This window comes from Gossypium arboreum, chromosome 7 (genome assembly GCF_025698485.1).
Source record: "Gossypium arboreum isolate Shixiya-1 chromosome 7, ASM2569848v2, whole genome shotgun sequence".
In the NCBI taxonomy this organism is placed as follows: domain Eukaryota; kingdom Viridiplantae; phylum Streptophyta; class Magnoliopsida; order Malvales; family Malvaceae; genus Gossypium; species Gossypium arboreum.
This window is the reverse complement of record NC_069076.1, coordinates 4639184-4649432: the sequence shown is the minus strand read 5'-3', so window position 1 is coordinate 4649432 and position 10249 is coordinate 4639184. Positions and strand designations below refer to the sequence as shown.

The 10249-nt window shown below is 32.3% G+C and overlaps 1 pseudogene; it reads right to left on the bottom strand.

Annotated features, from left to right (window-relative positions):
* LOC108471659 (40S ribosomal protein S9-2-like) lies at positions 1–1602 on the bottom strand (annotated as a pseudogene).
* Between the last annotated feature and the right edge of the window lie 8647 nt (positions 1603–10249).

Genomic DNA, 10249 nt, shown 5'->3' with positions numbered 1-10249 from the left:
TTTGTTAGGAACATATGATGCCATCAATCCTTAATTGATACACTGACCACATCAAACCAAAGTATGATCCTCCAAAAACTTTTTGGAATACATGAAAATACTCAAAAATTTGAACATACCTCATATTGGACACATACTCAGTATCCAATATTACATCCCAGTTCATGCAACATATGAACTATCTAACTAGTTTAAATGAACAAAATAACCTTTCATTAACTTCCAATCCAAGAAAAAAGAAAATAATATTAAATGTAAAACATATACCAAGATACACTAAAGATAAAGGTCTAGAAGCAAGACACGTACCATATCTAATAATGGGAGAAGAAAATGGCAAGCTCCAAAACTATTTAAGGGTTACTAAGGGTGGTAGTAGCCCTCTAAGGTTTTATTCATCTTCCTCTTCATCCCCATCTCCGCCAGCAGCCTTCTTGGCAGCTGCTCTTTGGTTCTTTCTCTTCACTCTTCCAGGTCGGCCACCTCCAAATGGACTCGTGAGAGAGAAATCGATATGTTTTTGCGAGTCAACCCTTACCATGAAGGATGGGATGTTGACAACCTGCCTCCCTACCCTATCAATGAAAGAGCATACATTGGGATACAAACATTCGGAACATCAATATGTATACTCAAGTAGGCTTAACATATATAAAAGAAGTGCACCTTTTACCTGATATGCCTTTGCCTAATCAAGACACGAGCATGGTGAATAGACTTGGCCATACCAGTCTTGAACACAAGTGTTTGCAAGCGGCGTTCCAGGAAGTTCTCGACAGTCAAAGCCAAGACATAATCAAGCTTGTTCTGGCTCTCATCCAAAAGTCCATACCTGTTCATCCTACGAAGAAGAGCTTCTCATCAAGGGTGAGAAGGTCCCTAGCAGCATTACGGATACGGCTCAAAGCATGCTGAACCCTCCACAACTCCCTCTTACATCGGAGACCATACTCTCCTACAAGCCTCAACTCTGCATCTAATCGTTCTTTCTCATATGGACGTCTTGGCTTCTTAAAGGTCTTCCCATCTACAACCACATATAAATTTCACTAACAAAATTGAGATTCCACTAACATCAATGAGCATGAAGCAATTAAACAACAATAATCTTGTCTTTGTTTACCAAATAATGTTTCATTTTTAGTAAATCAAGAGGTAACAAATAGATCACAATGGCAAATAAAAACTACAAATACAGAAAAATTCGAAATTAAATGTAATTTCTAAGATCCTAAACTAAATTAAATTAAAAAAAAAACCATAAAAGGTATTATAGGAGACACATAGAGATGCCCATTACCCATTTGTGAGAACCCAAAAAATAGCTAAAATCAGAAGAACAAAAACCATCTTAGTAAAATACAATACAAACTTAAATGAAAATACAAATTAGGCAAAACAAAACACTAGAATACAGAATGGGTTAACTTACAGTTACGGTAGAAACTGACGTGAACCATGGCGTCGTTACAGTTGTGGTAGATTAAAGTTGAAGGGAAAGGGGAAGATGCCGGAGTACGGAAAGAGAAATGAAGTGGAGAGTTGAAATTTATATACAGGGAAAAGCCTAAACCCTAATGGATTTTCATTTGATAGCCCCAAAAATATTAAGCTCAAAAAAAAAAAAAGTAAATTTACTTTTTAATTACTCAATTTTAAAAAACTATAAAATAGTCATTGAATTATTCTAAAGTTGTCATTTAAGTCACTAGGCTGTTAAAACAATTATTGTATGACCATATTTGTTTGTACCGTCTGCACCAATCGAAAACTCTCATTATTCTTTTTTTCTACAGTTTAGTTTTTTTTATGAAATAATATTGACAAATTTATGAACCAAAATTCAAATAACTTTTTTCTCCAGTCTCTGACGCTAACCGTCAAGTCAACTTAGTTGATTTAATGTATGCTCTTCTATTTGTCAATGGATACTGATTTACTATATCGATTTTCGAATCGTTTCTTAAAGCTCACTAGTCAAACTTTTTTTAAAATAAAACTTAATATCCTATTGACTTAAATACTTTCTAACAATTTAGTGACTTAAATAAAATTTTTTGAATAGTTCAATGATAATTTTATAACTTTTAAAATTTAATAATCAAAACATAAATTTATTAATAGGCATGATTTATTAAAAAAGAAAAAAGTTCAAGTATGATATTTACCATGCTTGCTTTTCTATGAGCTCCAAATTTTGTTTAATTCTACTAGTAAATATCTAATTCAACTTTTTATATTTTTCTTAAAAATTACGTTATTTTTAATTTAACATTCAATAATTTATATATGTATTTTTAGTTTAATATATGCCATAAGTCTTTGTACTTGTATCAAATTTGGAATTTAGTCATTACATTTTCATTTCTTGGAATTTAGTCCTTCTATTGTTCGATTTCAAATTTCAGATCTAATTTGTTAACACTTTTGTTATTATTAAATTTGTTGTTGTAACATTTTGAAATTTAAAAAAAATTAACTTGTTAGTAATGTAAATAAAAAATAACGTATTTAATCTGAATTTAACAAAATAATTTTAATAGTGTTAACAGTTAGACTGAATTTTAAAATCTAAAAAGTAGAGAGACTAATTTTAAATTTACAAAGAGTACATGGACTTACAACATATTTTAACTTTTCTTTTATTATATTTTTAAACATAAATAACATAATTTTTAAGGTTTACATTATAGTATTATATATTATTATAGATTTTATTATGTGATATAATTTATCAAAAGTAAAATAATAATATATTGCAATATTGAAAACAAGTTGGCGGCGTTCAATCAAATCGAGTGAAAAAATTGAGTTAATGAGTTAACAAATCCTATTTTATCATTCCAACTAATTTGAAATTTTTTCAAATTGAGTTGAGTGAAACGAGATTCATTGTTCGAGTTAGATTAAAATGTTAAAATAAAATATTGTTACGTTATAATTAATTCTATGGTAGATCACATAAATATGAAACCATATGTATTTGAAAAAGAAAATAAGATACTTTAATATGATAAGCTTGAATTGATAATTTATTTGTTTAGGTCCTCAAAAATATTATTTTGGAATTTTTACACAAATTTTAAGCATTGTTACATATATTTTAGAATTTTTGTTTTATAATTTAAAAAGTGAAAATTTGGAATTTTTATAAATATTTAGAATTTTTAAAATTATTTATGTATTTTTTGTTGAAAAAAATCAATGTGCTCATTTTCGAAATTAATATGGAGCAAAGGAGTATTTACAGCAATCTGTCATTTGCGTTATTCGAATTATAAAATTCAACTTAACTCAAACCCGAAAAATTGAACTACATATTTGACTTGACTTTAAAAAACTGAATAACTCAAATAATTCAATTCGATTAACTTGAAATTTAATTTTTTTTTTAATTTTTTTAATTCGAATAGAGTTTTTGAGCCTTGAATATTGAAACCTAAGCTTAACCTATATTTCAAAGGACCTTACTATTTTTATCCAACCTTAATCTAATTTTTTTTTTCAAAACCTTTTAAGACTTCAAAACTATATATATATATATATATATATATATATATATTGCCATTAGCATGATAAGTTAGAACGGATCTTTTTAAGAACAAATTGATATCAATATCTCAACTGAAATAATTAAGGATGTCAATTATTAGCATGATAATTTTGAATCATGATCCAAGCTGGTTAATTTAATTTTGCTTAGTGATGGCAAACACAAGCTTAAATAAATCTAAACAAAATTTAAAAGTACTAAAAACTCAATAAAACCAAAGTAGTAGGCCTTCCACGACTTGAAACAAATTCTTCAGAAAACTGTTGGATGTAAACCCTAATATTATTTTCGGAATGAACTTCTGTTGTTTTTTTTTTTGAATTTTCTAGTTTTTTAGGGTTTTCTTAAGAATTTCTTTTATATTGTATACAAAATATCCCATTAGTGTCGGTTTATAGTTAGTGGCGAAGTCAGAAAATTTTTTTTAGGAGTCGGAATTAAATTATATATTTTTTACGATAGTAAAAATGTAATTTCATCATTTTAATAGTTTATATCTTTATAGTTTTTAAAGGACTAAATTAAATTCTTATCTTTTTGGGAGATTAAAGTGCAATTTTATCATTCTTGATTTAAAATTTTACAAATTATAAAAGACTTAAATGGAAAAATTTTCATTTTAGGGAGGCCGAGCCCTACCACCCTTGGCTCCACCACTTGTTTATAGTAGAATTTTGTAATTAATATTTAAAATTATTATGAAAATAAATATTTGGTAATAAAAATTGTAATAATATTATTAGAATTTTGTAAATTATTTTTAAAAAAATTGTGGTAATGTAGATATAATGACTTTGAACCCTATCATTTATAAAAAGTATAGTTGAGTATCCAAAATTATTAAAGAAACTATGGAATGAACATGTAAAATTATGAAAGTATCTACTTCTATTTAAATTTTGAGAGTATTTTAGAATAATAAATGATTTTACAAGTTGGTTTGGACTTATGTTGTCTTAAGTTTTATTTTTTTGTTGTGTTTTATTGTTTAATAAGTTTTCACTTTTAGAAGTTTTTAGCTGCTCTTATAGCGCGTTTTTTAGTTTTGCTTATGCAAGTAGTCTTGCTTTTACAAGTGATTTTAGGGATGGTTTTGTTGTAGTTCTCTCTAGTTTGGTGGATGTTTGAATCTTTTGCCAATTTTTGCATGCCGCTTTGGATTATCCGGGGCTGATTTTCTTATCATATTAAGTGCTTGCAATCAATCCAATATGTTGTGTTTGAGTTGCAATAGAGTCAATTGTAATATTCTATGGATGCTAAGGCTAAAGCTCGTGTTGTGTTGATGCAATCGTAAACCAACTAAAAATTCGACTAAGGTAAGTGCACCTATCAATTAATAGTATAGCTAGGGTGAGCAAAGATATTGTTCCCACAATGACTAAAAGTACTAGTAATTACCATCTTTCTATTATTTAACCAACAGATTAGAGTGATTGATTAAAACTAAAACTAATTAAATTAATCAACTAAAGAACAGGTCAAATAACAAATTAGGAAAATAAACTATTAACAACAAAGAAGTGAGACAATACCCAAGAAAGAATACACCTAGACTTCATCTATCATTATCAATCTAAATTATGCAATTTCTTCACTTAGTATCTTAATTGTAGAAATCCCTAAATTATGCTAATATCTCTCTTCAAAACTAAGAGCAACTGACTCTAGGTTGATTAATTGAAATTTCTTTATAATTAAAACCCCTATTATCACATTAACTCGATCTATGGATTACCCTATTAGATTTGAATCTAATCTAGTAGATTTATGTCGTCCTATTTTTAGGATTGTATGCAACTCCGGGCAATTACGTTAGATCTACTCTTAAACATGGTCTATTCCTCATTTGGTTTAAGCACATCAAACATGAATCAATAGTCTAGAGATATCAAATTAAGAATTAAGCTCACATAATTCAGAACAAGATCTAAGTTTTTATTACGTAAAAAATAGAAATCAAATAATAGAATCCATCCTGGGTTCTTTTCTCTAGGTATTTGAAAAATTAGTTCATGTTAGTAAATAAAAACATTCCAAAGACAATATAACCACAAGAAACAAAGAAACTCATAATAAACTTTAGAGAAATCAAAAAGAGATCTTCAATCTTGATGGAAATCTGCTTCAAAGTAAGCTTTATTGGTGTTTTTTGAGTTGTTTTTCCTGAGTATTCACTAACAGCTCTCACCTCTCTTTTTATCTTTATCATCTTGATAATACTCTAGAACGACATATTTTACGTGCTAATTGCATGCTTATTTTGAGTATGATCATACTAATTTGGATTATTTTGCGGTCTTTTATCTTTTAAGGACTAAATTGAAGGCAAGAAGAAATTTAAAGGCAAAAAGTACGAAATTGAAGATATAATGGGCCAACATGCAAAGAAAGAAAGAAGTGGTGCCAAAAATGCAAACATGGAAGACCCAAGGACTAAAATGCAAAAGAAGAGATTTTATAGCACAAGACTCTATTTTAATTTCAATTATATTAGGATAATTATTAAGGATTTTTATTTAGATTAATTCTAGGATTTATTTTCATTTATCTTTAATTATCTTTATTTATTTGTATTTATCTTTTAGAATTTCATTAGGAATAGACTAGATTTTCTAGTAATATAAATAGGGGATGGAGTGGCACATATTTGACATCTCTTTTTTCTGTAATCACTCTCTCTCCCAAAAACTCTGTCTTTTGTTCTCTTCATATTTTCTTCAATAAAAATCCCATATCTATTTTATTTATTTATTTCCCCAAAATCACGAGCCACTAAACCAATTTAGCCGAAGGTTGTCAAAATTCCCCAAAAAGGTTCATGAGGCTTAGAACTCACGCTTAGCCTTCTCAACAAGGTATTCATCACTTCTCCGCATTACGGGCCTAACGCTTCCGTCCATGTCCCTTAATAGGTGATCTTTTCAACTTGTGCAAGGAATGACCGCTTTGTACGTTTTGGGTAGATTACACAGTCGGTTCGTTGGCTTTCTGCATCAAAGGTTGGCGAATCCAAGAGACAAAATGACGTAGTATTCGCCGTTGGGAAGTGATGATCTAGCAGAAGATAGTCCCACAAAAGCGATTATTGGCTAGAGTCAGGCTCTGCCAAATTTTAAGTCTAAATCCTTGGAGCTAGTGGTCGTAGGTGTCCTCTTCTACTATAACTGGCTTATCCTACTTGAGAAGAGTTACTTAAAAACCCAAGGCGAAACGAGACAACCAGAGGCTGGAATCTCGCCACATAAGAAACTTTCTCTATTTTCAAACTTTGTTTATTTTTTCCATTTTAATTTCTGCAATCTATTTAATTTCGCAATTTCAATTCACTTTAAATTTTGTTTTTATTTTTTCAGATTCTTAATTCTATTTTTTTTTATTTTTCAGGAACGCAGGTTTTCTTGGCCAAGAAATTGTCCAGGATTTCAAGAAACGAGCATTTGTACAATCCGGTCCCTAAGAATTAAACCCTACTTCCCCTTTACTGCTATTTTTACTATTTTACAGGGAATATGATATTTTTGGTGCTCTCAACGACGCATCAAATTTTGGTGATGTTGCCGGGGATCGGTAAAATACTAATCTTGTTTTTTGTTTCTTACGACCAGATCTGCTCCAAGAACTCTTGCGTTTGATTCAGAAATCGAAAAGACTGCGAGAGCTAATTGTAAGGAAATAAAGCTAAAGAAAAAGCAGTCATCGGTAGTTAAGACTCAAAGTAATCCACCGCCAGAAATCAGAATCGACGACGAAACAGAGTCTAGGGTTAATGAAAACCCTACTCAAAATTTTGAAGGCGAAAAAGTAGAAGTTAATTTCCCAGAAGAAGTGCTTAACGCTAGGGTTGACGATCTGCCACTATGCATCGTGTATCCTACTATGGATACTAATTTTGAATTAAATTTAGGCTTGATCCAGCTACTGTTAACTTTTCGGGGGTTACAGAACGAAAATCTCCACAAGCATTTGAAAGAATTCCATATGGTTTGCCTTAGTATGAAACCTCAGGGGGTACTGAGGATCAAATTAAACTGCGTGCTTTCCCTTTTTCCTTAGCAGATTCTGCTAGGGAATGGTTATTTTATTTACCTCCTGGATCTGTAACGACTTGGGCTGAATTGTCTCGTTTGTTTATCAACAGGTTTTTCCCAGCGTCCGTGCAGCCGAGTTAAAAAAGAAATCATGGGAATAAGACAAAAAGACGCAGAGTCTCTGTACGACTGTTAGAAGCGATTTAAGAAGTTGTGTGCAAGTTGCCCACAATACAATATAACGGAACAGTCTTTATTCTAATACTTTTATGAAGGCTTGAAACCCATGGAGCTAAATATGGTAGATGCCGCTAGTGGAAGAGCGTTGGTCAACATGACTCCACAACAAGCATGAGACTTAATCTCCACAATGACTGCAAATTCTCAGTAATTTCGGGCCAATCCTGAGCCCCCTAGAAAGGTTCACCAGCTAAGTAATTCGACCTTAGAAGATAAGATTGATGAATTGCTAATATTTTGAATTCTCTTGTTGCAGAAAAAAACAAAGACAGCTCGGTTATGCGGAATATGTGCTACCCCTGAACATACAACTGATACATGTCACAGTTTGAATGATGATGCTATGGCTCATTTAGATGCTGTGGGAAATTTTCCTGGGCCACCACAAAGGCGATACGACCCTTACGCTAATAGCTACAACCCAGGATGGAGGGATCATCCTAACTTAAGTTATGGGGCCAACCTACAATTTAACCAGTCAAACTAAAATCGGTTCCCCCAACAGCCTCGAGATTCAGGTAATTCTCTAAAAACCATGGTCAATAAATTAACAGCTAATGTCCTTGATTTTCAACAGCAAACTCTTAATTTCCAAAGAGAGGCGAAGAATTTCTAATAAAAAACCGAGGCATCCATAAGGGAGTTGACCACATAAATTGAGAGATTGAACTCTTAAGGGAAGCTGCCATCACAAACAAAACCAAACCTGAAGTAAAACGCAAATGTAGTGACGCTGCGAAGTGGAAAGGTACTGGAACAAATTCCTGGCAGAAATCCTGGCCAAGAAACCGCTTAAGAAAAATCCAAAAAAGACGAACAGATCCGAGCGAAACCCCCATTACCGAAAATCCAACCCTCATTCCTAGGATGATTAAATCTGTGTCGAAAAAGTAAGGAAGACAAAGAGATCTTCGAAACATTCAGGAATGGCGAGATCAATTTACCACTGCTGGATGCCATCAGACAGATTTCGCGGTATGACAAGTTCCTCAAGGAGCTTTGCACCAACAAATGAAAACTAACAAGTAACGAAAAGGTAAGTGTTGGTGAGAATGTATTCGCAGTGCTACAGCGGAAAATGCCAGTAAAATGCAAAGATAGGGGTATGTTCGCTATACCATGCAAAATAGGCCATTTGGGGATCAAGAAGACCGTGTGTGATTTAGGGGCCTCCATAAATGTTATGCCTTATTCTATTTATGAATCACTTGACGCGGGTTTTTTTGACGAAAATAGGTGTTATAATTCAGTTGGCAGACAGGTCTGTTGTACATCCCGAATGAGTCCTTGAGGGCGTACTGGTAAAAGTTAACGAACTTATTTTCCCTGCAGATTTTTCTGTGATAAAGATGAAGGAAGATAACACTACTGGATTTTCAGACCTCCTGTTGGGCCGACCTTTCCTTAGTACCGCTAGCACTAAGATCGATGTTAGAAGTAGAAGTCTTACGATAGAATTTGCTGGAGAGATCGTGAAGTTTAATGTTTATGACGTCATTAGTCATCCAAGCGAAAATTTGAGCGTAAATCGTGTCGACATAATCGACTCATTAGTAGATGAGACTTTTGAGTCGATTTATGAAGATAAATCTGAATTTATATCTGATGACTATAAATCTGTTAATGAGTTATTGTCTCTATCAAATACTAAACTTTTACCTTTTATTATGCAGGCTCCAGAATTGGAATTGAAACCGCTTCCCGAACATCTTAAGTATGCGTTTTTGGGGAAATGTAATACCCTACCAATCATAGTTTCCAACAAACTCTTTAAGCTCGAAAAAAAAAGTTTGATCCAGGTACTAAAAACTCATAAGGACGCGATTGGCTGGATAATTGCCGATTTGAAAGGAATAAGCCCCTTGACATGCACACACAGAATCTACTTAGAGGAAAACGTAAAATCGAGGCGAGAGGCTCAAAGGCGATTAAACTCGAATATGATGGAGGTAGTAAAAAATGAGATAATCAAGCTGCTAGATACTGACATAATCTACCCCATTTCTAACAGCAGATGGGTAAGTCCAGTTCAAGTCGTGCCCAAGAAAACGAGTGTGAAAATAAAGAAAAATACCGAAGGTGACTTAGTACCAACTCGAGTACAAAATAGGTGGCGTGTCTGTATTGATTACAGGAAGTTGAACTCTTACACTAGAAAAGATTATTTCCCTCTTCCTTTTATAGATTAAATGTTTGAACGTTTATCAGGTAAAACTCACTTTTGTTATCTTGATGGATACTCAGGTTTCTTCCAAATTCCAGTCGCACCAGAGGATCAGGAAAAGACAACTTTTACATGCCCATTCGGTACTTTTGCATACAAAAGGATGTCATTTGAACTTTGTAACGCACCAGCCACATTCCAGAGATGCATGATGAGTATATTTTCTCAATATGTGGAAAAAATTAATGAAGTTTCTATGGA